Genomic DNA, 26,429 nt, shown 5'->3' on the forward strand with positions numbered 1-26,429 from the left:
GGAGCGGCGTGTGTGTTGGGCCCTCCAGGGTGTGTGTTAGCCCTCCAGTGTGTGTGTTATACCTTCAGGGTGTGTATTTATACCCCCACTCCAGGGTGTGTGTTATACCTCCAGGGTGTGTGTTATACCTCCAGGGTGTGTGGGTGGCCACTCCAGGGTGTGTGTTTAGCCACTCCATGTGTGTGTTATACCTCCAGGGTGTGTGTTATACCTCCAGGGTGTGTGTTAGCCCTCCAGGGTGTGTGTTATACCTCCAGGGTGTGTGTTATACCTCCAGGGTGTGTGTTAGCCCTCCAGGGTGTGTGTTAGCCCTCCAGGGTGTGTGTTAGCCCTCCAGGGTGTGTGTGTGTGTGTGTGTGCTTGCTCCAGGGTGTGTGTTAGCCCTCCAGGGTGTGTGTGTGTGTGTGTGTGTGTGTGTGTGTGTTAGCCCTCCAGGGTGTGTGTTATGCCCACCAGGGTGTGTATTAGCCCTCCAGGGTGTGTGTTAGCCCTCCAGGGTGTGTGTGTGTGTGTTTGTTTGCCCTCCAGGGTGTGTGTTTGTTTGCCCTCCAGGGTGTGTGTGTGTGTGTGTGTGTGTGTGTGTTAGCCCACCAGGGTGTGTGTGTGTGTGTGTTAGCCCTCCAGGGTGTGTGTGTGTGTTAGCCCTCCAGGGTGTGTGTGTGTGTGTGTGTGTTAGCCCTCCAGGGTGTGTGTGTGTTAGCCCTCCAGGGTGTGTGTGTGTTAGACCTCCAGGGTGTGTGTGTGTTAGACCTCCAGGGTGTGTGTTAGCCCTCCAGGGTGTGTGTTAGCCCTCCAGGGTGTGTGTGTGTGTGTGTGTTAGCCTCAGGGTGTGTGTGTGTATTAGCCCTCCAGGGGTGTGTGTGTGTTAGCCCTCCAGGGTGTGTGTGTGTGTTAGACCTCCAGGGTGTGTGTGTGTGTTAGCCCTCCAGGGTGTGTATTTTAGCCCTCCAGGGTGTGTGACCCAGCCCTCCAGGGTGTGTGTTAGCCCTCCAGGGTGTGTGTGTGTGTGTGTGTGTTAGCCCTCCAGGGTGTGTGTGTGTGTGTGTGTGTTAGCCCTCCAGGGTGTGTGTGTGTGTGTGTTAGCCCTCCAGGGTGTGTGTGTGTGTGTGTTAGACCTCCAGGGTGTGTGTGTGTGTGTTAGCCCTCCAGGGTGTGTGTGTGTGTTAGCCCTCCAGGGGGTGTGTGTGTGTTAGCCCTCCAGGTGTGTGTGTGTGTGTGTGTGTGTGTGTGTGTTAGACCTCCAGGGTGTGTGTGTGTGTTAGACCTCCAGGGTGTGTGTTAGCCCTCCAGGGTGTATGTATGTTAGCCCTCCAGGGTGTGTGTGTGTTAGACCTCCAGGGTGTGTGTGTGTGTGTGTGTTAGACCTCAGGGTGTGTTAGACCTCAGGGTGTGTGTGTGTGTGTGTTAGACCTCCAGGGTGTGTGTGTGTGTGTGTGTTAGACCTCCAGAATTGTGTGTGTGTGTTTGTTTCATCCTGCGTTACATAATCACTGCTCATGTGGTCGGTCAGCTAATAACCCTCCAGCCCATATGAAATTGCAATAAGCCTGCGTTATAATGTTGTTGGTTTTTCTGCATTGATAGATAATGACCTAAGTTTCTTCTCTGACAACAGTAAAAACGTCTCCGTCTCGAGCCCTTTCAAATGCAGTGGCGGGGACGCCTGCAATGGTCAGATCGGTGAGAACATCAATTCAGCTCTGTGTGTGTTGTAACTTCTCTCGCTAAGCTTTGTGTGTTTAAGTTATGTTGTAAGGAACATTCTCAGTATCGTGGTTGGATCTGATAGTCTTGTGACATCATATCCTGTGCTTCACTACTTAGGCTTTCCTGCTGGTGGTGAGAGGCACTTCCTGTCTCAGAAGGTATGTATCAAGTGACTGACTTGCTTGACAATGAGACCCATTTTAGCCATTGAATTGATAAGAAATAGATATTCATATTATATGTGTGTATATATTACAAATTCCCTTTTTAATGTCATTGATATCACGATCATCAGTTACAGTGGACAAGTGGCATTTCCTTTCCAAGTGATTCTGGACTGAAGTCCTGCGATGTGAAAAAGCTAAAGTTACTTTTGTCCAATATTCAAATGATGATTATATCATGTTTTATTACTATGTTTGAGACTAGCGTTCTTGTACAGACAGGCCTGTTACCATTTTATTTAAAAGTGCCAAAATGCATTTCAGTAATGGGTTGTATGCTATTGAAATAAGAACACATTCTTTGATATTCATCATTTCTCGAATTGAAAACTAAATTTGCACAAAAAATAACGTTTTCTTAATGGTTGGATCCACCTTCTTTTTGATAAATAAAAGCATCCAGGTGTAAGATGTTAGTGTGCCTTAGGTCAACATCAGCGTTTTTTTACACAAACATGCAGACAAAATAAATGTTTTAACCACTCAAATTCAAATAACTAGATGTGAAACTTAAAATGTGCTTTAAATAAATATAAATTTTATTAAAAACACCCACATCTCAACAATATCCAGGAATGATATCATAAACAGCTTTCAAATAAACTGCATTCAGTACATTACAATACTTACAGCATTATAACATTCTTAATTCCATTTTTTTAGCATACCAAACTTAAGGGGAACAAAGGAAGCAGTTTAAAAAATAAAGACAGGCAGAAAATAACAAAGCGATTTTAAACCTTTAGTGTCTAACTGCAAAAATACCAACGTGTACATTAAACTGTAAGCTTAACGCAAGAGCTGTGTGCACTCTGGTGCGTTAGTCAAGCTCAAAAGTCGTTCAAGTAATGTTGAATCACTCAACACTCTGAAGCTTTTCCAAGTATGGCTGCTCGTCACCGCTATGTCTCAGACACTCCTTTTTACAACCTGCTACTGTCATGCCAGGTCCTGGACACTGAAATTCCAACATTTTTAATTTAATATTATTTATTTTTTACAAAAACAACAATCCTTTACAAAAGCAGTACTTTCTAAGTGACTTTGCGAACAACAGGAACCTTATAGCTGTAAACATTGCTGTTTTGTTGACAGTGATTGTGGCATCATGAACCTGGAAAAGACTAGAAGATTGCTGATAGAAACATGGGCCGTGGGTACATTTGACAAAATTACAAGAAACCTTACCTTTTAACATATTACAATAGTAGGTTGTTATTAAAAATCAACAATTGTATTTCCGTAATACAAAACGCATGGTATGTACAATGTGGCATAATTTATTTTAAGCATTTACAATAATCTACTGATTTCCTTATCTTAAATAAAACGTTTTGTAATATTTTATTACATTTTTTTTCAGAAGAAAGAGAAAGGAAGTGCTTTTGAAAAAGCGATATTATTAATGTTAGTTGGGGGTGTCACTCAGAAATAACCGTTGACTCGTATATCACATTAAAATCTAATGGCGAAGGAGAGAGATAATCGTAATATAATTGTTTGTTGGTTATAAATACATTTCACTTTTAAACTATTTGCAGGCACACACATGTGCATCATCCTCATGTCTATAGCATCATAACTGCCCTGGTGCTCTCAGTAAGCGAACGCGTCGCTCTTTCACTTGTCAATGCCATACTTTCCCTTTAGTCAACTCAGTGCATATTATATGTTCAAATTTACTTCAAAAGTATACCACCAATCTACTAGCTAAAGCATAAGTACAAAAAAAAATGCAGATCGTCATTTCCATCTTTTTGCTGATAAAGTTTAGTTTTAGTTGTGTGTGTGTGTGTGTGTGTGTGTGTGTGTGTATATGTGTGTGTGTGTGTGTGTATGTGTATATATATATATATACATACATACATACATACATACATACATACATACATACATACAAGTAATTCATTGGGATTCAAATCCGTGAATGAGAGGAAAACTAGATGAACACAAGCAATGTATGCACGCACAGAAATTAGTTGAAATATCCCTGATTTTGCTATTATATCAAAGCTTAAAGTTCAAGTAATTATTCCTAGTAGATGAGGCATGAAGAAAGCAGTAAGCAATGAACTCAGCCTTGGTGGTGGCCTGAAGTCTGTTATTGTAGTTAACTTTTTTGAAAGTGACAACAAAGGAAGAAAATGCCCTTGCATCATGCTCCTTATAGTATTGCCAAACTAGTTCTGAGGTATATGGCAAGTAGGTACTTTAACTGCTTAGGTCATTCATTGGCCTTCTCAAGCCCTAGGGTCTTACATTATATGTTCGCATAGCAGGTTGAAGTAGCACCATATGTAATAAAAATCAGTTCAAACCCAAAGAAATATAACTTTTCTTTACAACACTAAAATCGTAAAAGCGTAAAATTACAAAAAAGAATAATTAATTTACTGTACAAATCTCATCTTTTTTCTTTTATCATACAACTACATTACAAGTATTTAAGGACCCCCACAGCAAGCCAGCTGCCTTTGAAACCATGATACTGACATTGAGCTAACCCTGTTTCGTGTCCTACACCAAAGAAGGTAGGAGCATGTTCACAAAATACAACAGTCGCATGACAACCGTAATATATCCACAATTCAGGTTTGTTCTGTGAACCTGTGGTCAAGAACTCTGAAACAGTTGCTGACAACAAAGTAAATAACCCTTGAGAGAATGTAGAATCACATTTTTTAAAAAGATCTTTGAAATATTAGTCTAAAAATGCACCATTTTTAGAATGACTCGTTACAATATGAAGGACATAACAATTGTGAAACTGAGAGAAGCACCAGAAAGTAAAAATTGTACAAATTCAATTTGCATGATATTCTGTTTTACAGATAGGCTACAATGTAGTTCAGATCAAGTTTTGTCTATCTATTATCAATTTCATGTCCTAGAAAATAATTAGTTTAGTTGTAACTGTAAGGCAAGTTTTTAATCATCTGATCAGAAGATCTTATCAATATTTCACCTTCAATATCAAAGTAGCACTTCAGAAACACTGATTTTCTTAGAATTCATTTTTGCTGATGATATTTTGTCTGTACAGTATTTTCAGTTTCATCCTTTTTCACACATCTGGAAAAACGCGTTTATCTATACAAACTGATTTGGTTCAAACATGAAGACATTTGAACAACACTGTATAATAAAGACAAAGCTCCACTTTTAGCACGTTATTGTGGTGTATCCACAAAGTTCAGTGTTTTTTTTACAGTATGTCAAGATTATATCTCAATAAAAAGAAGCTTAATTAGAAAAAAGAAAGCCCACCTAAATGAAACTTTGTTTCCGAGTAAATATAGAAGTCCTGATGGATTGGACCTGCAAAGCACCCAGAAATGTTGGTGTGTATCTAGTAAAAGTAACCAAATAATAAATGCTTCCTTAGTAGAGGGGGTCAACCAACCAATCAGTGAAGTCTGATCTTTCAGAGGTGACAGACCTGATGTACTGTATAGCAGTAGTTGCGACTTCCAATTGATGGCAAGCGTTTCTTCTGGCACTTCCTTTCCTCTATTGCCGTTCGGGAGAGAGAGGATGCCGCTGTGTTGTAGAGGCTAGTGAGTGCTTGGGGTTCTTGTATAAGCACACCATCAGAATAACACCGTGAGTTTCATTCTCAGTGTTATTCCTCTTGGTGGTGAACCCTACAGTATAGTATGAATGTTCTTGTCTAGATATGAAGTGGCTGTACGGCCCTGTGACCTCGGTAAGCGTGGCGGCGGCGTGTTGGCGTAGTGTTGGTGGTGCGCGACATGGACCTCTCCATGGTCTGGATATGGCAAGCGCTTGCGGAGGCTCCCCTTGCTGCTCCGGCAGCTCGGGTGCTCCCCTTAGCCCCCTAGTGCTCTTGCGGGCGTCACCGTGCGGCCTCGGCCCGATTCCTCTCGGCGTCTCTCCTCCTTCTCCCGTTGCTTCTCGGCCATCTTGGCCTCCCACAGCGCCAGGCCGTTAGCCATACCGTTCATGTTCTTGTGCTGGTAAAACACCAGGGAGATGCGAGCAGAGTGGTTGCGTTTGGGGTTCTTTAGCGGCGTGGTGGCGTGCATCTCCCGCTTGGCACACTCAGCTGAGGATGGAGCCGTGGCTGGGCGCCACAGCCACCCCGCCGATCTCTGGATCCAGGAAGTTGTGCTCGTTGTCAGACCACATGGCGGCTTCTCCTTGGGTGCGCGGTGGCGTTGGCGAGGCAACCCGGGCTCCTGCTCGATCGGGGGGAACCCCGGTGGTGGATTCTCATTGGGGAGCCCTGGAGCCCTTGTTGCGTGGGTGTCATGCCTGCGTGCTTTGGAGGCCGCATCTGGTCTTGACTTGCATACGGGAAGGGTCCTGGGGAGCCGCCCGGGGAACATTTGGGCGCTCTGGGAGAGGAGTAGGGGTTGGGGTACCCACCAAACTGATTGCCTTTGCTCCCACTGCTGCTGCATAGTCCAGGCCCGGGTGGGTGGGCTGAGGCGGCCTGGAGAGGGCATCCAGGTAGTGGGCGTCGGGGGAGACCGCTGGGACCATGCGAGGGGGACCGTAGGGGCTCATGGGGTGGCTATGCCCGACCTCATGCTGCTGCAGTTGCTGTAACCATTGATCTGTAAACCGGGCTCGCCATACCGCGGGGTAGCTGACCCCATAGCGTTGGTGCGCCGTCATACCTGCATGTCGGGGGTAAAGCGCTCCTGGCTCTGTTGGCAGTACATGTCCAGGTGCTTTGGGTTCGAAGTGTAGTAGGGGTGGTAGTTGTCCAAGGGCGTACCTCACGTTACACTGGTACCCAGCTTGGTAGGCAGGCTTACCGAGCGTCATGGGACTGGGGTAAGGAGCTCGCTGGATTAGACCCATTCATGTAAGAGGTGGAGGTACGTGCAAAGGGGAGGGGTAAGGGCTTGCTGAGGCTGGTGGCTTGGTGTACATGCTACCTGGCTTGGGAAGTGCTTGGAAAGGGGGCCGGGATGGTTGGGGAGGCGGGAGGCTGGGGGCTGGCTGGATGGGAGGAGCCAGTGAGGGAAGTGGTGTTCTGTTGCTGGAGGTGGGCCCCAAGATGTGACCTGGCGGCTGACCTGGTGGTGGCTGGGGGGTCGTTCCCTTCGGCGCCTGGATTTGGACCCAGGAGGAGAGAGCGATGGAAACGCGTCTTAGAAACAGGCAGTATAACTAGGGGCCACTGTTTTGGGAGATCATGTCACATGACCTAAATTTGTACCTTTATTTATTTTAAGTATTTTCCAGAAATTAAATTTACTGAAAGTGCAAGCAATTGTGTCTGAGGAGGGTGCTGGACTATCTGACATAAAAAGAAAAAGGGACAGTTTGATGAAAAAGCTTTAAATAAAAAAGGTTATGCTCCAGGTCATGTGACATGATTGCTCCAAAAACACAGGGCCTCAAGCATAACATATAAAATGCAAACAAATACTGTAGACTGCCTTCTACGATATCACCAGTCATTACACAAGATGATACCAAAGATGCATGTTGATCGATCATAAAGATCCCATCTGGTAGAGGCTGATGGGACGCGAAAGTGCCGGAGGAGAACAACAGTATCGTCTGTGTCCTCTGATCTAAAATATCACCAGTCCTCCTTCATCAGCGTCTTGTGTCTGGACCCACACACTGTGTAAATCTCCACCACCTGTCCCAGGAGTGCTCTACCAGGCTATGCTCTCACCAGTGCTACTAAGATTTCGCTTAATGGCCTGTGGGGGCTTTCCTCTCCGCCTTCAGCGGCGTGTAGGTCCCCGGCGGTTCTTGTTTCACGGCAGCCCCGGCTTGCGTCAGCTTCTTCTGCCGACAGGACTTCGCTCGCAGCTCGGGAAGCGTGCTTGGATCTCTGGCGGCGGGCGATGAGCACCTGGATGGCGCCCGTCTTGACAGCTCTCCTGCTGCCCCTCTTGGCTGCCAGAATTCGTCTGTTGACGAGGCCTTGTGCAGAGGGGCAGCAGCGTCAAACTGCTCTTCCTCTGGGATCTTCCCGATCTGGCGGTTTGTCCTCCTGGTTAGCGTGCACGCACCTGGGGGACAAGCTTGAGTGCTCTGTTTGCTTTCGACAATTATTTTGACTAGTGTGTTAAATTTTTTAAATATTTGAATGTCCACTGGGAAGAGGAGGCATCTTCTGTTTATTGCAGTATTTATTTCTTAATTTTTCTCCCAGCAGATTCAATCATTTGGTGATACAATAATGTATTGGCATTTTACTCTATGCCATGATTAGGTTTGGCTTACCACAGTGCTGCCCCCTGCATGTTGTGGAGGTCTCTGTGAGCGTGGGCGCAGAGAAGTCCATACAGGCGGTGACCCCGGAGAAAGAGTCGCCCCTCCTTCTTTCTCCCAGACAGCAGTCCGGCGCCCTTTGCCTGTTCCACCTGTGGACCCGAACAATATAGGCGTTAGTCACTGTCTCTGCAGACAGGTGGCGTCATTCCCTAGCCGAGTCACAGCACTGAGTGTAGATAAGAGTTGTTCTGTATCTAGCGTAGAAGAAAATCTGGGTTACTGGGTTAAGTACCAGTATGTCAAAAGGCTCTGGGTTGTGTTCAGTAGAAAATGTTTTGAAAAAATGGAGGAGGTACTGCCTGAACTTGTCCAATGAACACACAGAGAATTTACGTCTGCGGTTGCAAAACTTCGGTGTGCCCCACTGAACCACGACCCTCAGTGCAAAGAGAAGACATGGATGATGCCCATCAGGTATCACGTTCCGAGCATAAAAGTTAGTCTCACTAAATCAATCTTATCACTGTTCAAGCTAATAAATCATTTCATTTATAGGCTCTTCATAAATGAGTCATAGCTACAGGGTTTTTTTTAAAGCTAGTGTTCAGTTGTTAATGATGACGATTAATGCTATACATCTCAAATGTCTTGCAGTGCTGTACATGGAGGCTGTATGCCCAAGAAATCCTTACCTGGTTTTGATAGGCATCTGGTGCCAGGAGTTTTGTATGTGGGGGCCATTGGGGTTGCCAGATTCTGAAGGTTCTGCTCCAGCCTTTCTTCCTGATAGAGAAGCAAAACACATTATTTCAGCGTAGGTTTTTTTATGGCTGGCAGCGCATAATTAGGTAACACTAAATACATATGTTTATGAATTGTACAGTATGTACTGTATGTTTCACCTCTTCGGTCATCCCCAGTTAGCCTGAATTTCTGCGATGGGATTTTGCTCCTGGCAAACTTGCAGCCATTGTAGTACATGCTCCAGGAACAGCCGAAGGAGAAGGAAGCTCCACAGGCCTCTGAGTCCCAGCCCAGCGTACACACCACGTCCTCCTAAACAGCAAGGATGAGAGAATAAACTCCCATTATATAATAATCATTATACAGAACAAAAATATTAAAAGCAACATGAATTGTGTTTCAAAGCGATTTTACTGGTGTCAGTTCATAAAAAGAAATCAAGTCAATTTAAATAAATTCATTAGACCTAATCTATGGATTTCACATGACTGAGCAGGGAGTACAGCCATGGGTGGGCCTGGAAGGGCAAAGGCCCACACTGCTTGGGAGCCAGGCCCAGCCAATCCAGAATAGGTTTTCCCTACAAAGGGCTTTATTACAGACAAGAAATACTCCTCAGTTTCATCAGCTATTCGGGTATTGGCTGGCCTCAGATGATACTGCAGGTGAAGAAGCCCGGAGGGTGGGGGTCCTGGGCTGGCATGGTTGGACGTACTGCCAAATTCTCTAAATGGCGTTAGAGGCAGCTTATGGTAGAGAAGTCAACATTCAATTCTCTGGCAACAGCTGTAGTGGACATTCACACGGTCAGCATGCCAATTGCAGCTTGCGCGTCATAAACTTCCAGAGACATCTGTGGCAGCATTGTGTTGTGTGACAAAACTGCACATTTTAGAGGTGGCCTTTGTCCCCAGCAGGAGGTGCACCTGTGTAGGAATCATGCTATGTTTAATCTAGCGTCTTGATATACCACACCTGTCAGGTGGCTGAATTATCTTCGCAAAGGAGAAATGCTCGCTAACAGGGATGTAAACAAATATACACTTTTGTGTGCGCATGGAGACATTTCTCGGGATCTGCTATTATCAGCAGCGAGCTTAGAAGCAATTAGCGCACTCAAGGGCACATCAACAGATTTTCTCCTATGTCGGCGTTAAATCTAAGCGACCCTTGCAGTTATTGGCCCAATGAACTCTATACCAGGTACCTGCCACGCTATTATACAAAAATATAAACGCAACATGTAAAGTGTTGATCCCATGTTTCAAGAGCTGAAATAAAAGATCCCAGAAATGTCTGTCTGGCTGGAGCCCTGACTCCCCAGTGGGTGAACGGCCCTTGCCCTCCCAGTTCCACACCATTTGCCCATTGCCCAGTCATGTGGGAAATCCATAAATTAGAATTTCTCAATTTTTTTTCAATTGGGCTGGGATTTCCTTCTATGAACTTTGTAATCCGTAAAATCTTTGAAATTGTTTGCATGTTGCGTTGTATGCTAGCACTTTTTACATCCTCCTGCTCGAAAGGAACAACTCATTTGAATGCTATTCATAAAACTCCATGCTAAGATTTAGCAAGTGCTCCCCTCCTAGAAGTAAAATTTGTCAAAACCCTAAATCCAACAGCTACTATTTATTGTCAAAGAGGCTTGGTTCCTAAATCCTTTGTATAAATATTTAATCAAACACATTGCTGTGAATTTATATACATTTCCAAATACCAGGTGAATGCGGTTACCATTCCAATAAAGGTTTGTTACGTGTACTCCCACACTATCTTAAATCAAATGTAATTGTAATTGCAAATACGTAAGCATGGGTAATTGAGGTTTATATAGGAGCTAAGCATCCCTTCCCAGTGGAAGGGCTTGGTGGTTTTTGAACACACAAAGCTTAACGCCTATACCTTTTACTTATGAGTCAGCCTAGCAATTGGAAAAAGAATGTACGGAAACCTGCAGTTAAGCCTGTCCGTTCTGTGTCTGATGCCTATGTAAATAACATAGAAAATGGAAAATAACACGTTGATTTTGGCTAGCAGGGTGTGCCTTCATATTACACACTATAGGCAGTTGTTTCTATTTGTGAATGACTTGTTACATCCACGCTGAAACAGCACTTACACCATAACACATGCGCTCCTGTAGAGGCCGATTTCATTACCCATCCTGTTTGGGCGGGGTTGAGGAGCGGCTGCTGCCAGTAGAATAGTTAATGCAGTCATTGTGTGCATTAGAAGAGAGAACTAAAGCGTTCTACTGACAGTGTAGCCATGTACAGCGCTAGGACAACTCAATTAGTTAGCTGTGTTAGACATGGAATATAGCTTGGTCCCAGATGTGTTTGTGCTGTCTTGGCAACTCCTGTTGCGTGGTCATTGTCATGCCAACAAATGACCATAGGAGTTGGCAAGACAGCACAGAATCGGAGACCAGGCTAGACGAGGATAAAGCATTGGAGTGTCTAAACTGACTGTAGGATGATTCTGAAGGACCAGCTTTGGGCAAGCATCGCTATGACATAGTAAGTAATGTAGTTACAGCTTCACTCTCTCATCACGGGTTGGGTTGGATAGCCTTCAACTATCAATAATAATTCACCACCAGGTAACTCATCCCAGATAGGGTTTTTGGGGTTTCGTAAAGTAAAGCTCCCCAGGAGGCAGCGGATGGGGAGTGGCGTGGAATGAGCTGTTCTGTTCATTGGTACCATGACCGGGGAGAAGGGCCTTTGATATTATGGCGTATCATCTGACCTAATGCCCAGCTTTTTGTGTCATGCCTGGTCGTCCAGTTAAACAGTTGTTGTTATCATGTATCCCCCATCTACTGCCTTAGAGTTTGTTTTCCGGTATTATATTCCAATTTGAACTTGTTTGTACTGAACAAAAATATAAACGCAACATGCAACAATTTCTAAGAGTTACAGTTCATATAAGGGAAATCAATGTAAATTGAAATAAATAAATTGGGCCTTAAACTGCCTGGATTTCATATCACTTTGGGAGTACGGATATGCATCTGTTGGTCTGAATGAGCTACCTTAATTTTTGCACTTGTTGTACATTTTGAACTATCTACTTATATTCCCCTGTGAGGCATCTTTCCTGTTTTGAGTGTACTATATTGCAGTGTATTGTATTTACATAGCAATGGGTGGCACAATGTCGTTACAGTCCCCCTCAGTAATGTGCTTGGATTATTGCACTTTGTCGGTGTCAAAGAAAATGTGTGCGCTTGGTTCAGCTGTCTAAACACATTTTTATGGCATGATTAGAAATTACGATTTTGGAGGCAAGGACAGAAAGGCCCCCTTACTCCTCGTTGATGGCACATACGCAAGCTGGAGTGAGGGCTCCGTGATGTCGTCAGGGTTGTCTCTGAGCCCATGTAGGGCTGGTCGGCCATGGTGGTGGGGAGCCTTCAGATCGGGATGATCACCGCGATGCACGCCGTCTACGCACTTGTGGCGCTCCCGCTCAGCACACCAGAACCAGGAGTTTCGTCCACGCTGCCGCGGATCACCTGGAACACACCAGTAGCTTTAATGTATTTTATTTCACTGTATATCCAGGTAAATCTAATTGATATTAAGTGCCTTTTCCCAGAGGATCCAGGTCTAAAGATACTTAGCCGGATACAGTAACGTTTCCCTTAAAATTACAATTGTACATTTTCACAATTATCCAATTTTGCTCTATATACCAATCCTCTATTCTAATTTCGGTTATCCCAACTGGGCGACAGGTAGCCTGGGTGTTAGATCGTTGGACCAGTAACCGAAAGGTTGCTAATTCGAATTCGTAAAAGGTGAAAAATCTGTCATATATTCTGCATATTGAAGGAAGGAAGCGTTTTAATAAAATGCCACCTGCCAGCTCTATTCTTAAACCAATACTGTCTGATCCCAGTGATAACCAAAGTATGGAAGGTACATATTACAGCAGGCCCACTTCAGAGTAATTCACTCTATTTATATAGTCTTTAGATTTTAGTAACATAATTTGCTCCAGAGGCGCTGTACTACTATGGCTGACCCTGTGAAACAACACAATTCCCTGCACCTATCCGTTGTAGCCATGACAATAATTAAAAACACATTTAGGAGATATTGTCATTCTTCATTGACACTTACCCATTTGGCTATAGGGCATCTGTGTACTCTTTCCCTCCTTGCCTGTGTACACCACTTTTCCAATCCCACCAGTGGCACTTCCAGTTAGCCCCAGACCTTCAAATGCAAGAATGATAGTTTAGTAGATGCATGTGATATGGCAATATGGAAGTGTATGGCAGTAAAATGAGGCTATGAACAACGTGTGTTAAGTGTGGGTGTAAATCGGGTCTGTTCCAGGGTGTACAAGCGTTACAGAGCGTTCTGATTGAAACGTCTCCACATTAAATGTGATAAGAGCGTCTGCTAAATGACATAAATGTAAATGTAAATATATATGATATATGCAATGATCTATATATACACTAGATGATCAACAGGGGGCGCTGTGTTGAAGCAACTGTGCCTCCATCTTGGCACTCCCCCACCGTTGTAAAAAATATTTTGGAAGCTATAGAAATGCATTCATTAATATCTACATTCGTTTTTGCCACATTTATTATATTACAGACACCTTAATGCATACCTTTAAATTATATTATGTGAGCTAAACATACAAATAAAAATATGATTTTTCCCCCTTGAAATATAATTTTTTTGAGATTACTAATATTGCGGTCCCCACAACAACAACAAACCTGCATGTCAATTTTGTCCTTGAGACATTGAAGAATTCATTCATTACAAGGACTGCTACTTCTTGGGAGTGCCAATATACCCCAAGCTCAATGGCTTCAAACTCAGCAATTCAGAGTGTATATACATCATTAGATATATATGTCATTGTGGGTAGCTTTTATCTCAAAGCAGCAAACATTCATGTGTGCATACATTTTACGTACAGGTGGTCCCAGGAATCAGGCAATACCTGGCGTTGCAAGCACCATGCTCTACCAACGCTGAGCTAGGGACCACAGTCACACTGAGCTACAAGAGGATACAAATGTAAAATGGAAGGAACAAATGCAAACTTGACATGTATTCCCAGGTTAAATACTAATGGAATGTCTACATGTGTAAGATCCATGCCATGATTTATATGCCATTATTTATATGGCACCATGTTCAATTCTGGTGGTGTTGGAAATAAGGAGACCTGTGCTCTAAGTATGAAGTCGTGACCAGAGAGTGAGACAAAATGGCTGTGGGTATTGAGAAAGCTTGAAGTTTAAAATGTTTGTTTGAAATCTTAGAAAAGTTCAATTATTATTCCTGGTTTATTTGCGTGTAGAAAAAGCAGCGTTAAAATGTTTGTTTGGAAACATTGAAAAGTTATACATTCAGTAACTGTTCGTAGAAAAACCTTTTTCCTTTGTATTGCGTGGGATGAAGCGGGATAAAACAACCCACCTTGTCTCCATGATGTCACGGATGGCCTTGATATTTGGAGCAGGCCCAGGTAGTGTAATGACCCTTCCCCGTCCTTCTCACTGATCAAACTCTGTTCAAAACACAAAGGGACAAACCATACCCAAATTGGAGCATCAACTGACAATAATCTTGTGTAAAGACAGACATGAAGTAACTTGACTCACCCCGGCGCGAAGTGGCAGGAAGGTTATCATGGGTCTTGATAGGAGTATCCAATAGGTTTTTAATGGGAGTATCCAGGAGTTTCATTGGGGAATTCATAAAACTCTGGAGCAGGGGTTCCTGCTTGAAGTCAAATCTAGGTGGGGTCTTTTCATCGCATTGGAGCCAGGACGCCCCATCCCCATGTCCTCCATCCCAACCATCCCACCGTCCATGTCCGCGTGGGTCGAGAGCACCCGTCCTGGCTCCAGACTGCTCCCTTGACCTTGTTGGGCGACCTGATGAGGACTTCTGTCGAAGACTGGTGAAAGCTGATGCACTGTCTGAGTCTGCTCCATGGTGGCTAGGATGCTCCGGCTGGGAGCTGCTCCTGGCTCCGCTCACGCCCGCGCTGACATCTGGGGCTGTGGGTTGTACTCCTGCTTGACCTGGATAACCCCATTGCCATACCCATCTCCCGGCCTGCTGTTGATGCTGCATCCCAATGGCGGCGGTCCATCCCTGGGTGGTGAGGGTGTTCGAACCGCGGCCATTCTCCATCTTGATGGGCCGGAGGCAGTGCTTGGGAGTCCTACAGGGCTCTGTGGATGAGGGGGACCAGAGATCCCCTCTCAGACTGCCTCTGTAGAAGATGCATCCGCGGGGCCGCGTGCTCTAGGGGGCCCCTGGGGGTGTCCCAGTGTCCCAGCGGTGCCAGGCCTCCCACTCTGGAACTTGAGCAAGACTCCTGCTGATTCTGCTCCATTTTAGGGATACATCTGCTGTTGCTGTGCAGACAACTGCTGGTTTAAAGCACTGTGTGGTAAGTGAGGTGGTAGTTTGTGGAGGTCACCAAAATTGTAGGAGGAGTCCATGTGGTTGAGGTGTGGTTGTCGGAGTGGGCGGCGGCTGCTGCTGGTTGGATTATTACTTGAGGCGGGGCTTGGAGTGTACTGCCTCTGCTGTTGTTGTTGGTGCTGCTGTTGTTGTTGCTGCTTCATCTCCAGCTCCATCTCCATCTCCATGGTATTACTGCTGCTGTGTCGCCATGACACCTGCTGGGACTGCTGTGCATCGTTGGGCTGGAGGGTCTGCAGGGATTGAACCCAGGGTTGTTTCTCATCATAGACTGGATCTGCTGCTGGTGCCCAGGCTGGGGTTGACCACCTGACCTCTGTAGCCTCCACCAGAGGTTTAGATCCTTTCTAGCCTGATGTATTCCTCCCAGCTTGAGTTTGTTCAGCAGCTGTTGACCGTCCATCTTGCCCTGGTTGGGAATCCTGCGAGCAGGGTCGTTGATGACCAACAATAAAATGTACTGAGATGGATAGGACAGCGGCGCTGCTATTGATGTTGTGGACGTTGGCTGCAAGAAAGCTGGGTGTTGTTTCCTCTAGATCTGGGTAAGCCCATAAGTGCTCTGGCTGCATGGGGGCTGTAATTCTTCCCTTGCTGCTGCTGTTGAGGAGGAAGATTACACTGCTGCTAAGGGCATGTGTTTGTATGTGGCTGCTGTTGGTGCATGTGAGAAGGGCAGAGTCGGCCTGCTGCTGCCGCTCTGGGGCAGTGTTGTGTGCTGGGCAGGAGGCACTTGGTGAGGCGACTGGGCGACCGCGACTGCTGTTGCTGGTAGGCCCCTCCGGTGGGTCACGAAGTCAAAGCTTTGTCCCCGTCTGGGTTCTCCGTGCTGAGTCGGGCTCCAGCATCTGGCCTGGCTGGGAGTTCAGATCTATCCAGCCCATCTGGGAATTAGGGGCCTTGGGATCTGCTCCTTCTCTCTGCTGCTGCTGTAATCATTTTGTCTTCCATCATCCCATTTTGATGGGAGCGTTTGGAGTCAGGCTCGCTGCCACGGGCAGGAGCTACAGGCCCATGGAGTGGGGGCCGTGAAGTCAGCTGCAGGGGGTTCCGTCTGCTATTGCTGCTGCCCATCCCATACTGTTGCTGCTTGGTGCCTCCTCTCATTCTGCCCCATGCCTGGAGGCTGGGGAAGGGCAGGACTGAACCCAATGGCCTCTCCTCTGTGTCTGCGTGCTCTGCTTTCTAGAGGGAGCAGGAAAAGTTCTGATAGTTAAACTCTATATAGTTAGAGTTCCTGTAAATGGCCTCTGTGTTCTGATGTTGTTGGGAGGCCGTTTTGAGCTGCTGTTGCTAGTGCTCTCCTCTGTAACTGTTAGAATATCCATTCACCATATCTGGTGACTGAGTTGTTATATCCATTGCCTTGTCAGCTGCGGGCTGCTACCCCAGTCTGCTGCTGTTGCTCCAGACAGGCCTCTGGGATGAAATGGGAGGAACCCTGAGGTAAGAGAGGTAGGTAGCTGCGTCGTGGCTTGTTTGGGCAGTTCAGGAGTTCATTGGTTAGTGAGAGCTAATGTGCGTCGACCAACCCCACCTCGGTTGAGACTCCGGCGGCCTTGTCTGTGGTGCGATGGACACTTGTTCTGAGTAATACTGAGACAGAGTTTTCTCTAGAGAATTGCAGCCAGGTATTGCCTTCAGTAGGGTGGGGGCTCACTGTAGCACCATTAGCCATTTGCTTGTTCGCCGATAGTGAGAAAATATCCCCTCCGTTTGAGAAAGTATTACAGTTTCTCTTATCAGTCTTGTCTCTCATCGCAGTCAAACTTCCCAGGCTTTGTCAACTCACGAAATGCGTCCATGATGTCACCACCATCCTTTTGTCCCACATCTCCTCTCCATCTACTCTGTTAATCTCTCCAAATCCGGCTCTGATTCTTAGCCTGGTGAATGCCCAGTAAGGACTGGTCACTGAGCGCATGCTTCAGATCCCCGCCATTTGATCATGTTATAGGCGTGAACAGTCCCTGCACTCCGGCAGAGCTGCTGCTGTTCTCCCTGTGTCTCTTCATTGGGTTGATGACCCCTTCCACAGCCTTGTTGTAAAGGTTCCAGTTTCCGTCCCGTTGATCTGCTGATGAGCTCCCTTCTGGCGCTGGGTGCCATTTTGGAGCTGTAGCGGTGATCAAGTTGTCTGGATAGTGGCGCGTTGAGTTATGCTAGTATCAGACTTTCTTCCGTCTCCTGGCTGGCCTTTCTGTTTCCATCTCTGGCCTGCTCTGAGTCCATACGGGGCTGCCCTCTGTGCGTCCTGCCCAGAGATGGAGGGAGAGAGAGAAGTATTACTAACCATGGAATACAGAAACAACAGACAGTGATAAGGTTTACACTTTACAAGATTACACTTTTAAGCAATAATGTGAATGGTGCACATAGCCCTGATCTTGAATTAATGTGGAAGTGGTATTATATGATCCTAGAGATGGTTTGTCTGTGATTCCTCAAATGTCATCTGAAGTTTCCACTCCCCTTAACATCACATTTATTTTAAACGGATGAAGGAGAAATAAAACACATTCCCTCAAATTGGACCCAGGTGGAATTATTTATAAACTTTGAGGACAAAAAAAAACATGTGGGCGGTGAAGCTTTGCATTAAGGGGTAGGAAAGCGGTAAAATGAGTCTGTGCTCATTGCCAGTCCTGAGTTTGGTGAGGGGGTCAGGGGAGTAATACATTTAAAGCAGCTCCTAAGTGGATATCAGTTGGTGATATGAAGGAAAGTCACAGAATGGGTCACACCTCAACTGGGTGGCAAACAGAATAAGAATGCAGAGTTATCCCAGGACAGCGTGCTGGCCCGTCGGCATGGAGTGTCTGTCACACAAACACACACACACAGTGTGGGAACCAGCACGGTTGAAAAGGAGGTCCAATATACAGTAAATTCATCCGTTTTTATGTAATACTGTCCTGTGAGTTCAGCTTTTATGAAATCCAGAGATGGTGATACAATAATCTCAATTTCCCTTAGAAATCACGTTAAGTCAACGAGCTGAATGTTTAAAATACCACGGAGTCAGATGCATAATATTCCCAGTCTACATCCATCATTTCTGAACCTGATGGGAGAAGCGCCAGTGAAGTTGAGGAATATATCTTTCTGAATGTGCTCTTTGTATAGACATGGTGAACCCATTGGCACTCAGATTCTCGCGAATCCATTGTGGCTAGAGCAGTATACAATGACTGCTTCTCTGAGACAACAGACCTTCACCCAGGCAAAACATTGTTGGGTAGACAAAACATGACAGTGTACATCCACCCTTCCCCCTCTCCTAACCCCACTCCCCCTTTTCTCCCCCCACCCTCCGCAGCAGGCATTAGCAACTGTCTGATATAGAGAAACAGCTCCAGGAAAGGAGGGTTCTCAATAAAAAAGAAAGAAAAGCCAGAGGCAGCATTCTTTGCGTGCGCTCTTCTAACTAACACAGCTCCGAACCCTGAGCAGCTGTCTTTGGGGGCTCAGCTTGGTGAGTGAAAGGGGGGGGGGGAGAGAGAAGAGAGACTTAAGCTGTCATGCATGCCTGCTTGGCTCCTTGACTCCTCCACCATGCCTCTTTCTTCTCAGGCAGATGCTGCTTTTATCAAACAAAGGGGGTGCATGTGTCTGAATCACATGGCTAGACACTGACCTCATTCCATTAACTGCTACATGCTTGGAGTTTATGCTATAGAATGACTTATGTCTGGGCTGGAGGATAAGATGGCTGCCCTTTTCTTGAAGGAGAGGGTGGGAATAGGTTTTGTTAAATTTGTTGCTGGGGACTGGTACCTTTTTCATACAATATGAATAAAGAAAAAAATATATATTTGTTAAATGAGATTGAGCCGGATCTTAAGCGCTTACGGTTAGTCGGAAGTTTACATACATCCCAGCCAAATACATTTAAACTCAGTTTTTCACAATTCCTGACATTTAATCCTTGTACAAATTCCCTGTCTTAGGTCAGTTAGGATCAACACTTTATTTTAAGAATGTGAAATGTCAGAATTATAGTAGAAAACATGATTTATTTCAAACTTTATTTCTTTCATCACACATTCCCAGTAGGTCAAGTTTACATACACTCAATTAGTATTTGTTAGCATTGCCTTTAAATTATTTTAACTTAGGTCAAACTTTTAGATGCCTTCACAAGCTTCCCACAATAAGTTAGTGAATTTTGGCCCATTCATTCCTCTGATGACAGAGCTGGTGTAGCATGAATCAGGTTTGTAGGCCTCCCCCTTGCTCGCATGCTTTCGGTCTGCCAACAAATGTTCTATAGGATTGCGGTCAGGGCTGTGTGATAGCCACTCCAATACCTTGACTTTGTTGTCGCCCAAGCCATTTTGCCTTACAACTTTGGAAGCTATGCCCGGTCATTGTCCATTATGAAGAGACATTTCCGACCATGCTTTAACTTCCGACTGATGTCTTGAGATATTTGCTACAATATATCCACATAATTGTCCTTCCTCATGATGCCATCTGTTTTGTGAAGTGCACCAGTCCCTCCTGCAGCAAAACACCCCCACAGTATGATGCTGCCACCCTGTACTTCATGAGTTGCAGGATGGTGTTCTCGGCTTGCAAGCCTTCCCTTTTCCTCCAAACATAGCGATGGTCATTATGGCCAAACAGCTCTATTTTTGTTTCATCAGAACAGAGGACATTTCTATAAAAAAGTGCGATCTTTGTCCCCCTGTGCAGTTGCAAACCGTAGTCTGGCTTTGTGGCGGTTTTGGAGCAGTGGCTTCTTCCTTGCTGACCATTCAGGGTATCGATATAGGACTTGTTTTACCTTAGATAGATACTTTTTGTACCTGTTTTTTCCACCAACATCTTCACAAGGTCCTTTGCTGTTGTTTAGGGTTGATTTGCACTTTTAGCACCAAAATGCGTTCATCTCTTGGACAAAACGCGTCTCCCTTCCTGAGCAGTATGGCGGCTGCGTGTGGTCCATGGTGTTTATACTTGGCATTACTTATTGTTTGTACAGATGAACGTGGTACCTTCAGACATTTGGAAATTGCTCCCAAAGGCTGAACAGACTTGTGGAGGAGTCTACAATTTGGTTTCTGGTCTTGGCTGATTTCTTTGATTTTCCCCATGATGTCAAGCAAAGGGGCACTGAGTTTGAAGGTAGGCCTTTAAAACCATCCACGAATCATCTCCAATTGACTCAAATGATGTCAATTAGCCTATCAAGCTTCATCATGACATCCCAATTTTCTGGAATTTTCCAAGCTGTTTAAAGGCACAGAGCAACTTGGTGTATGTAAACTCGACCCACTGGAGTGTGATGCAGTAGAGATTATAAGTGAAATGTCTGTCTGTAAACAATTGTTGGGAAAATTGCTTATGTCATGCACAAAGTAGATGTTCTAACCGACTTGCCAAAACGATAGTTTTGTTAACAAAAGATTTGTGGAGTGGTTGAAAAGCGAGTTTTAATGACTCAACTTAAATGTATGTAAACTAGACTTTACTTTATTACAAATTAAGTAACGTGTTATGCAGGTGGAATTAAGTAACATATCATGCAAAATGATTGACGTTGTGCACAATTCTAAGACTGGTTTTGGCTCGTGAGCGCTAATTTCTAAACTACTGGCTGAAATTATACAAAACCTTTGTATCATCACTTTAAAAGGTATATTATAAGTATATTTTCTACGAATATTGGTAAATGTGTATATGCACTGAACAAAAATATAAACACAACATGTAGTGTTGGTCCCATCTTTCATGAGCTGATGATATAAGATCCCAGAAATATTCCATATGCACAAAAACATTTCTCTAAAATGTTGTGCACAAAAATAAAAAAAAAAAAAAAAAAAAAAAAAAAAAAAAAATGATTAAACAACATTATTATTACACAGGTGCACCTTGTGCTGGGGACAATAAAAGGCCACTCTAAAATGTGCAGTTCTGTCCCACAACACTGCCACATGCACAATTGGCATGCTGACTGCAGGAATGTCCACCAGAGCTGTTGCCAGAGAATTTAATGTTGATTTCTCTATCATAAGCCGCCTCCAACGTTGTTTTTAGAGAATTTGACAGTACGTACAACGGCCTCTGGCTTATGAAACCCGTGTATGTGGCAGTTTTCTGATGTCTATGTTGTGAACAGAGTTCCCCATGGTAGTGGTGGTTATGGTATGAGCAGGCATGAGCTATGGACAACAAACATAATTGCATTTTATCATTAGCAATTTGAATTCACAGAACTACATGTAACGAGATCTGAGGCCCATTGAGGCCAATATTTTAGGTATCTGTGACCAGATGCATATCTGTATTCCCAGTAAATTAAATCATAGATTAGGGCATAATGAATTTATTTCAATTGACACTGGTTTCCTCATATGAACTATAAATCAGTAAATCTTTGAGATCCATAGATTAGGGCATAATGAATTTATTTCAATTGACCTTTAGTTTCCTCATATAATTTATAACTCAGTAAAATCTTTGAAATAGTTAACGTTGCATATATTTTTGTTCAGTATATATTTATTACATCAACACTGAGTTCCACCTTTTTCTAACTGTTGAAACCGACTGAGGCTGCATCATTTGACAGCGATATTCTCATCCTGTAATGTTAGCGTTGGACAAATGAGAAAGGAAGGTGTGTATTACAGATGGTAGATAGAGCTTGAGCTTGCTGTTCGTCTTTTGTTTAGTACTGCTATTCTCACCCTCTGCCCCATTGGAATGTACAGGTAACTGCAAAATAAAGAAACTCTTGAGTAAATGAGCCACATTAAGGCTTGCTTTATGTTGGTGTTTCCTTTATTTGGTAGCCTATGAGGGTGGATGAGGCCAACTATGTATAGGAAACTTGGCTTTACCCCCATATATTGTCATGTCAATAGTGCCATACTGTGGATAATATAACCCTAGTTCCTGAGAGGTGTGAGTCCTGTTAGCCAAGACAGACACAGTCTACTCTGTCCTATACTGTAGTTATGAACTTTATCATATGGGATTAGAGGTATAGAGTTGCCCAATGCAAAACTCTAGAGGACACCTAGAAGGACGGTGGGCAGTCGCAGATGACAGTCATGGACATTCATGGATTCGATTGAGTTTTATGCTTATCATATCAGCTGACCTTTGGTTTGGATTCACACTCTGGGCTGTCTATTGTTTCACAAGGTCAAGCAATGACATCTGGTGGAGTCGCGTCGGATAACACTGGACCAGAGCAGAAATAAGATGCCCGATTCTTGTATTGTAATATGAGTCTGGCCCTGCAGTGTACACACACCACTTCTTGCTAGTCATTCTGGTTCGTTGTGACTTAACAACACTTGTACTTCCATTGCACACTTAATATCACCATCTTAGTAAACATCAACCATGACCAAGTCTTTGTAGAATCTTCAGCAGGCAAATTATGCCGATGTAGCATAATTACAGTATGTCCTTTAATGGAGATATTTCAGAGAAGGGTTGCCCAGAGCTGTTGCACACCACGACAGGCTATTGTAGCTAGGTGGAAGCACGTTAAAAGGCTGTTAAGGGTTGTGTTGCAGTGTGATGCAGGGGGGCATCTCTCAGAAGTGAGAATACTGTGAAATACCTTCGTCCCCCCCCAGGAAACAAATATAGATTTCAGCGATGGTATTGATTTCTGTCTGCCACATGCAATTATTAATGCATGTCACATCTGTTAAACTATTACAGCACACCAGGGCCAGAATCCAGCCACAGTCTAATACATTGTAAGTACTTGAGCAGCTCCTCTGCAGATGCTAGACGAGAGGCGGCGCGGCTCAAAAGGAAGGGGCAGTTGAAAGAGAGAGAGGGATTGGTGGCTGGTTTGGCGGTGGAAACGCTGGCTATTTTGTCGACAGCGCTCATTAAGCCAGAGAGTGTTGTCATCCCGGCGTTAAGACATGCTGTGGGCATTGGTGAGAGCAAGACTGTTCTCAGGACAGATGCCCTTTTGCTTTTGACTAGCGAAGTTACTTTTCGCAGGTTAGGAGAGTGCGTGGCAGGTTGAGAAAATGAAGAGGTTAAGGTTAGGGGAAGGGTTAGGGCAACTAAGACTGTTGTCAGGAGCAGGTCTGCTGTTTTTGACTAGAATGTTGTCATCCCGCGCTAAGATTTATGGGCCGTGGAAGCGGGGGTCGTGCATGGTGTGGTGGCACGGGCCGTATCTCAATAATTCAACATGGCTTCCTTTCTTTATTTCCATCTCCTTTACCCTTCATCATTATTGATTGGAGGCCCCGGACGTGCCTCAATAGTCTAACATTGAGACTAGCATTGAGACAGAAAGTGAAATGGCAACTTCCTCAGATCTCTGTTCTCTTAGGGACTACCACACACCGCACCGGAATGATAATCTGCTGTTTGTCTGCAGATTGTTCCCGGCCTTGAGCGTGTTACACAGCTATTCTACATAGAATCAGTTTACCAAGTCGGCTGGCACTATGTTCAGAGTGCTAAGTACTCTTGGCTGGCAAACGCTACGGTGTGTCCGTTCCTTTTAAAGTTCCCAAAACTCATGTCAGCAGAAATGTGTGTTTGTAGGCCACTAAATCATGAACATTCGTGTGGAGCTCAGCGCGAGGGCCTCTAGGCCAGAAAACAACAAGCGACCATGGTCCGATAACAAAAACATGGTCCCCAACCTTGAGAAAAACATAATTGGATCCAGCTTTAGATTCCACAAAACTCTCCCTCGCCCGGGGTTCCAGCTCTATACAAAGCGAAGACTGGTGTAAAAAAGAAATTTCATAATAAATAGTAGTGGCCGCGTGGTGTGTTTCATTTGGCACTGATGTGTGTGCGTGTGCTCAGTCAGTGGGGCTGATGATCACATCTGAGGGCCATTACAGACAACATGATCATGCAAGAGAAGCTGTCACCTTCAAACTGGCACTCAGACACACACACCTCCTTTCCCTCACTCTCCTCTCCTCACTCACCTTCAAGCCCCTGAACTCCATTAAGGCGAGGCCTACAAAAAACAATGGTAGAGAGAATAACAACAAAATATTCCAGTGCACATATTGATGCATGGATAGCTAACTATTTATCCGTCTAAAAAGATAAAGGGTTGACTGATAGTATGGTGTGCTGGCTACAGCTCAGTATAAACTAGGTTGAGGTTGGGTGGAGAAAAGGGGATGTAGAAAAATCTAATATGTGATTCAGCTCCTGTGTGATGTATTCCATGTGTCTGTGCAGGCAAGGGAGTGCATGGGGTACAGTTCAGTTTGTATGAGTTCTGGGGGAAGAATGTAAATGGAACACCTGCTGGGGCAGACTGACAGGAAAAACGTAATTCGTCATACCCAAAGTCTAGATGGAAAGTTATTTTGACTTCTATGTCGAGGTCATAAGGTTCACACTGTAGTGTACCTCCAGCACTCCAACTGTTTACACCCTTTTGAGAGGAAAATATGTTTTATTATCACATACATCAGAAGGTGCAGTGAAATGTTGCTTTACAGAGGTCGGTCATAGTAGTGTGGCACTGGAAATTATGGTTAAGTGCCTTGCTCAGGGCACATTTTTCCTGTAATCGGCTCGGATTTGAACCAAGCGACCTTTGGTTCAACAGACCCAAGCGCTCTAGGCACTAGGCTTCCCTGCCACCCTCTCTCCTCCCAGTTTCTGTTAGTCACAATACAGAACATTCTTTGAAAAGGATTTTTTCGTCCATAACGGCGTCAGATCAAGCCATTGTGGCTCATGTTTGCCCCCTCCAGCTATGCAGTTGCATTGTCTGTTGAAACAACAATAAACCCAGAGGAAACTGGTGAGGGTGACTCAGGGCAGGCTGGCTGGGCATTAATATGTCCCCCCTGAGACTGTGTCATTCCTCCAGGACATTAACCACCTCAGCACCCAGACCCCGGTAGAGTGATAAATCTCACTCTTGTGAGCCAGCCTGCCAGGCTGAGCACAGACCTGCTCTCCCTGTCACTCTCCCTGTCACAACAGAGGTGACAGACCAGCTGGAGAAGGAGTGAGAGGTAGGGTAATGGGAATTCTCAAGTTAACATCCAATTCACTCTGGTGGTGTCTCTGCATTAGCGTGAACATGTCCCCAAGTTCTGATGTTAGGTCCGTCTCACGTGACGTGAAAATGCTCCCACTCCAGACTGAGGGCTATTGGGACCCTTGAAGATGACGGTCTTCCAGCAAGCTGCTGATTGTGTGTGTGTGTGTGTGTGTGTGTGTGTGTGTGCGTGCGTGCGGCGATGTTGGCAGCGTCTTGTGATACATATTGCTGAGCTAATCCCTTTCAGACACAGCTGGATGTACCATGCCATTGAGTCCCCTCTCACCCTCCGCCATCATAATCCAGAAGTGACAAGTCCACTTTTATTTAACACAGAACCCTCTTTGTTAGATAGCTTCATATGGGCTCCAAAATGCCTTTAACATACCCAGACTGAGAATAAATGAATGCCTAATAGACATTGTCTTTTCACGACTCCTGAGATTCCACTCAAAGCCCAAGACTTAGACTTATAACATGCAGAAAACATGACAAAATGCTCCGCTTGACAAAAAAATATATGGCCCCAATATAAACTACTGTCCTATATTACTTTGTTTTGTTTGGTCTCCCTCTTCACTCCTCTGTGGGTTTGTGTGTAAATCGGTAACTAAGTCCCAGAGGCTGGCCTATCAGCGATCTGCTCCCAGCCCCTGGCGTCCAGCCTCCCACTAGGTCAGTGTGCGGCTCCGCTCCGGATCCTCAGGGACTCCACTCCAAAGTTTAGTGTTTGCCGAGCGGAGCTGAGCAGCTTGTCACAGTTGGATACACCCCACCGACAACACAAAAGAAACATATCTGAGAACACAGATAATGAAGCCAGAGATCCCAGCTGAGTGCTGTACAATACACATACACACACACACACACACACACACACACACACACACACACACACTGAGAAAAATGTCCGATGTTGACTTGCCTGGTTCCAAAACAATAGGGACGGGTGCATTCTGGGTACTGCTAATTTAAAGGAATGATTCACAGTCTTTCTATTTTAGCTTGATTCTTCTGCATAAGATGAGAAACCAGTGACCACAA

The 26,429-nt window shown here is 44.9% G+C and overlaps 1 pseudogene; it reads right to left on the reverse strand.

The window, feature by feature from the left end:
• Window positions 1-5,441: 5,441 nt before the first annotated feature.
• LOC123485185 lies at window positions 5,442-15,067 on the reverse strand (annotated as a pseudogene).
• Window positions 15,068-26,429: the final 11,362 nt, after the last annotated feature.

The sequence above is a fragment of the Coregonus clupeaformis genome, unplaced genomic scaffold (genome assembly GCF_020615455.1).
Source record: "Coregonus clupeaformis isolate EN_2021a unplaced genomic scaffold, ASM2061545v1 scaf0605, whole genome shotgun sequence".
NCBI classification, from domain to species: domain Eukaryota; kingdom Metazoa; phylum Chordata; class Actinopteri; order Salmoniformes; family Salmonidae; genus Coregonus; species Coregonus clupeaformis.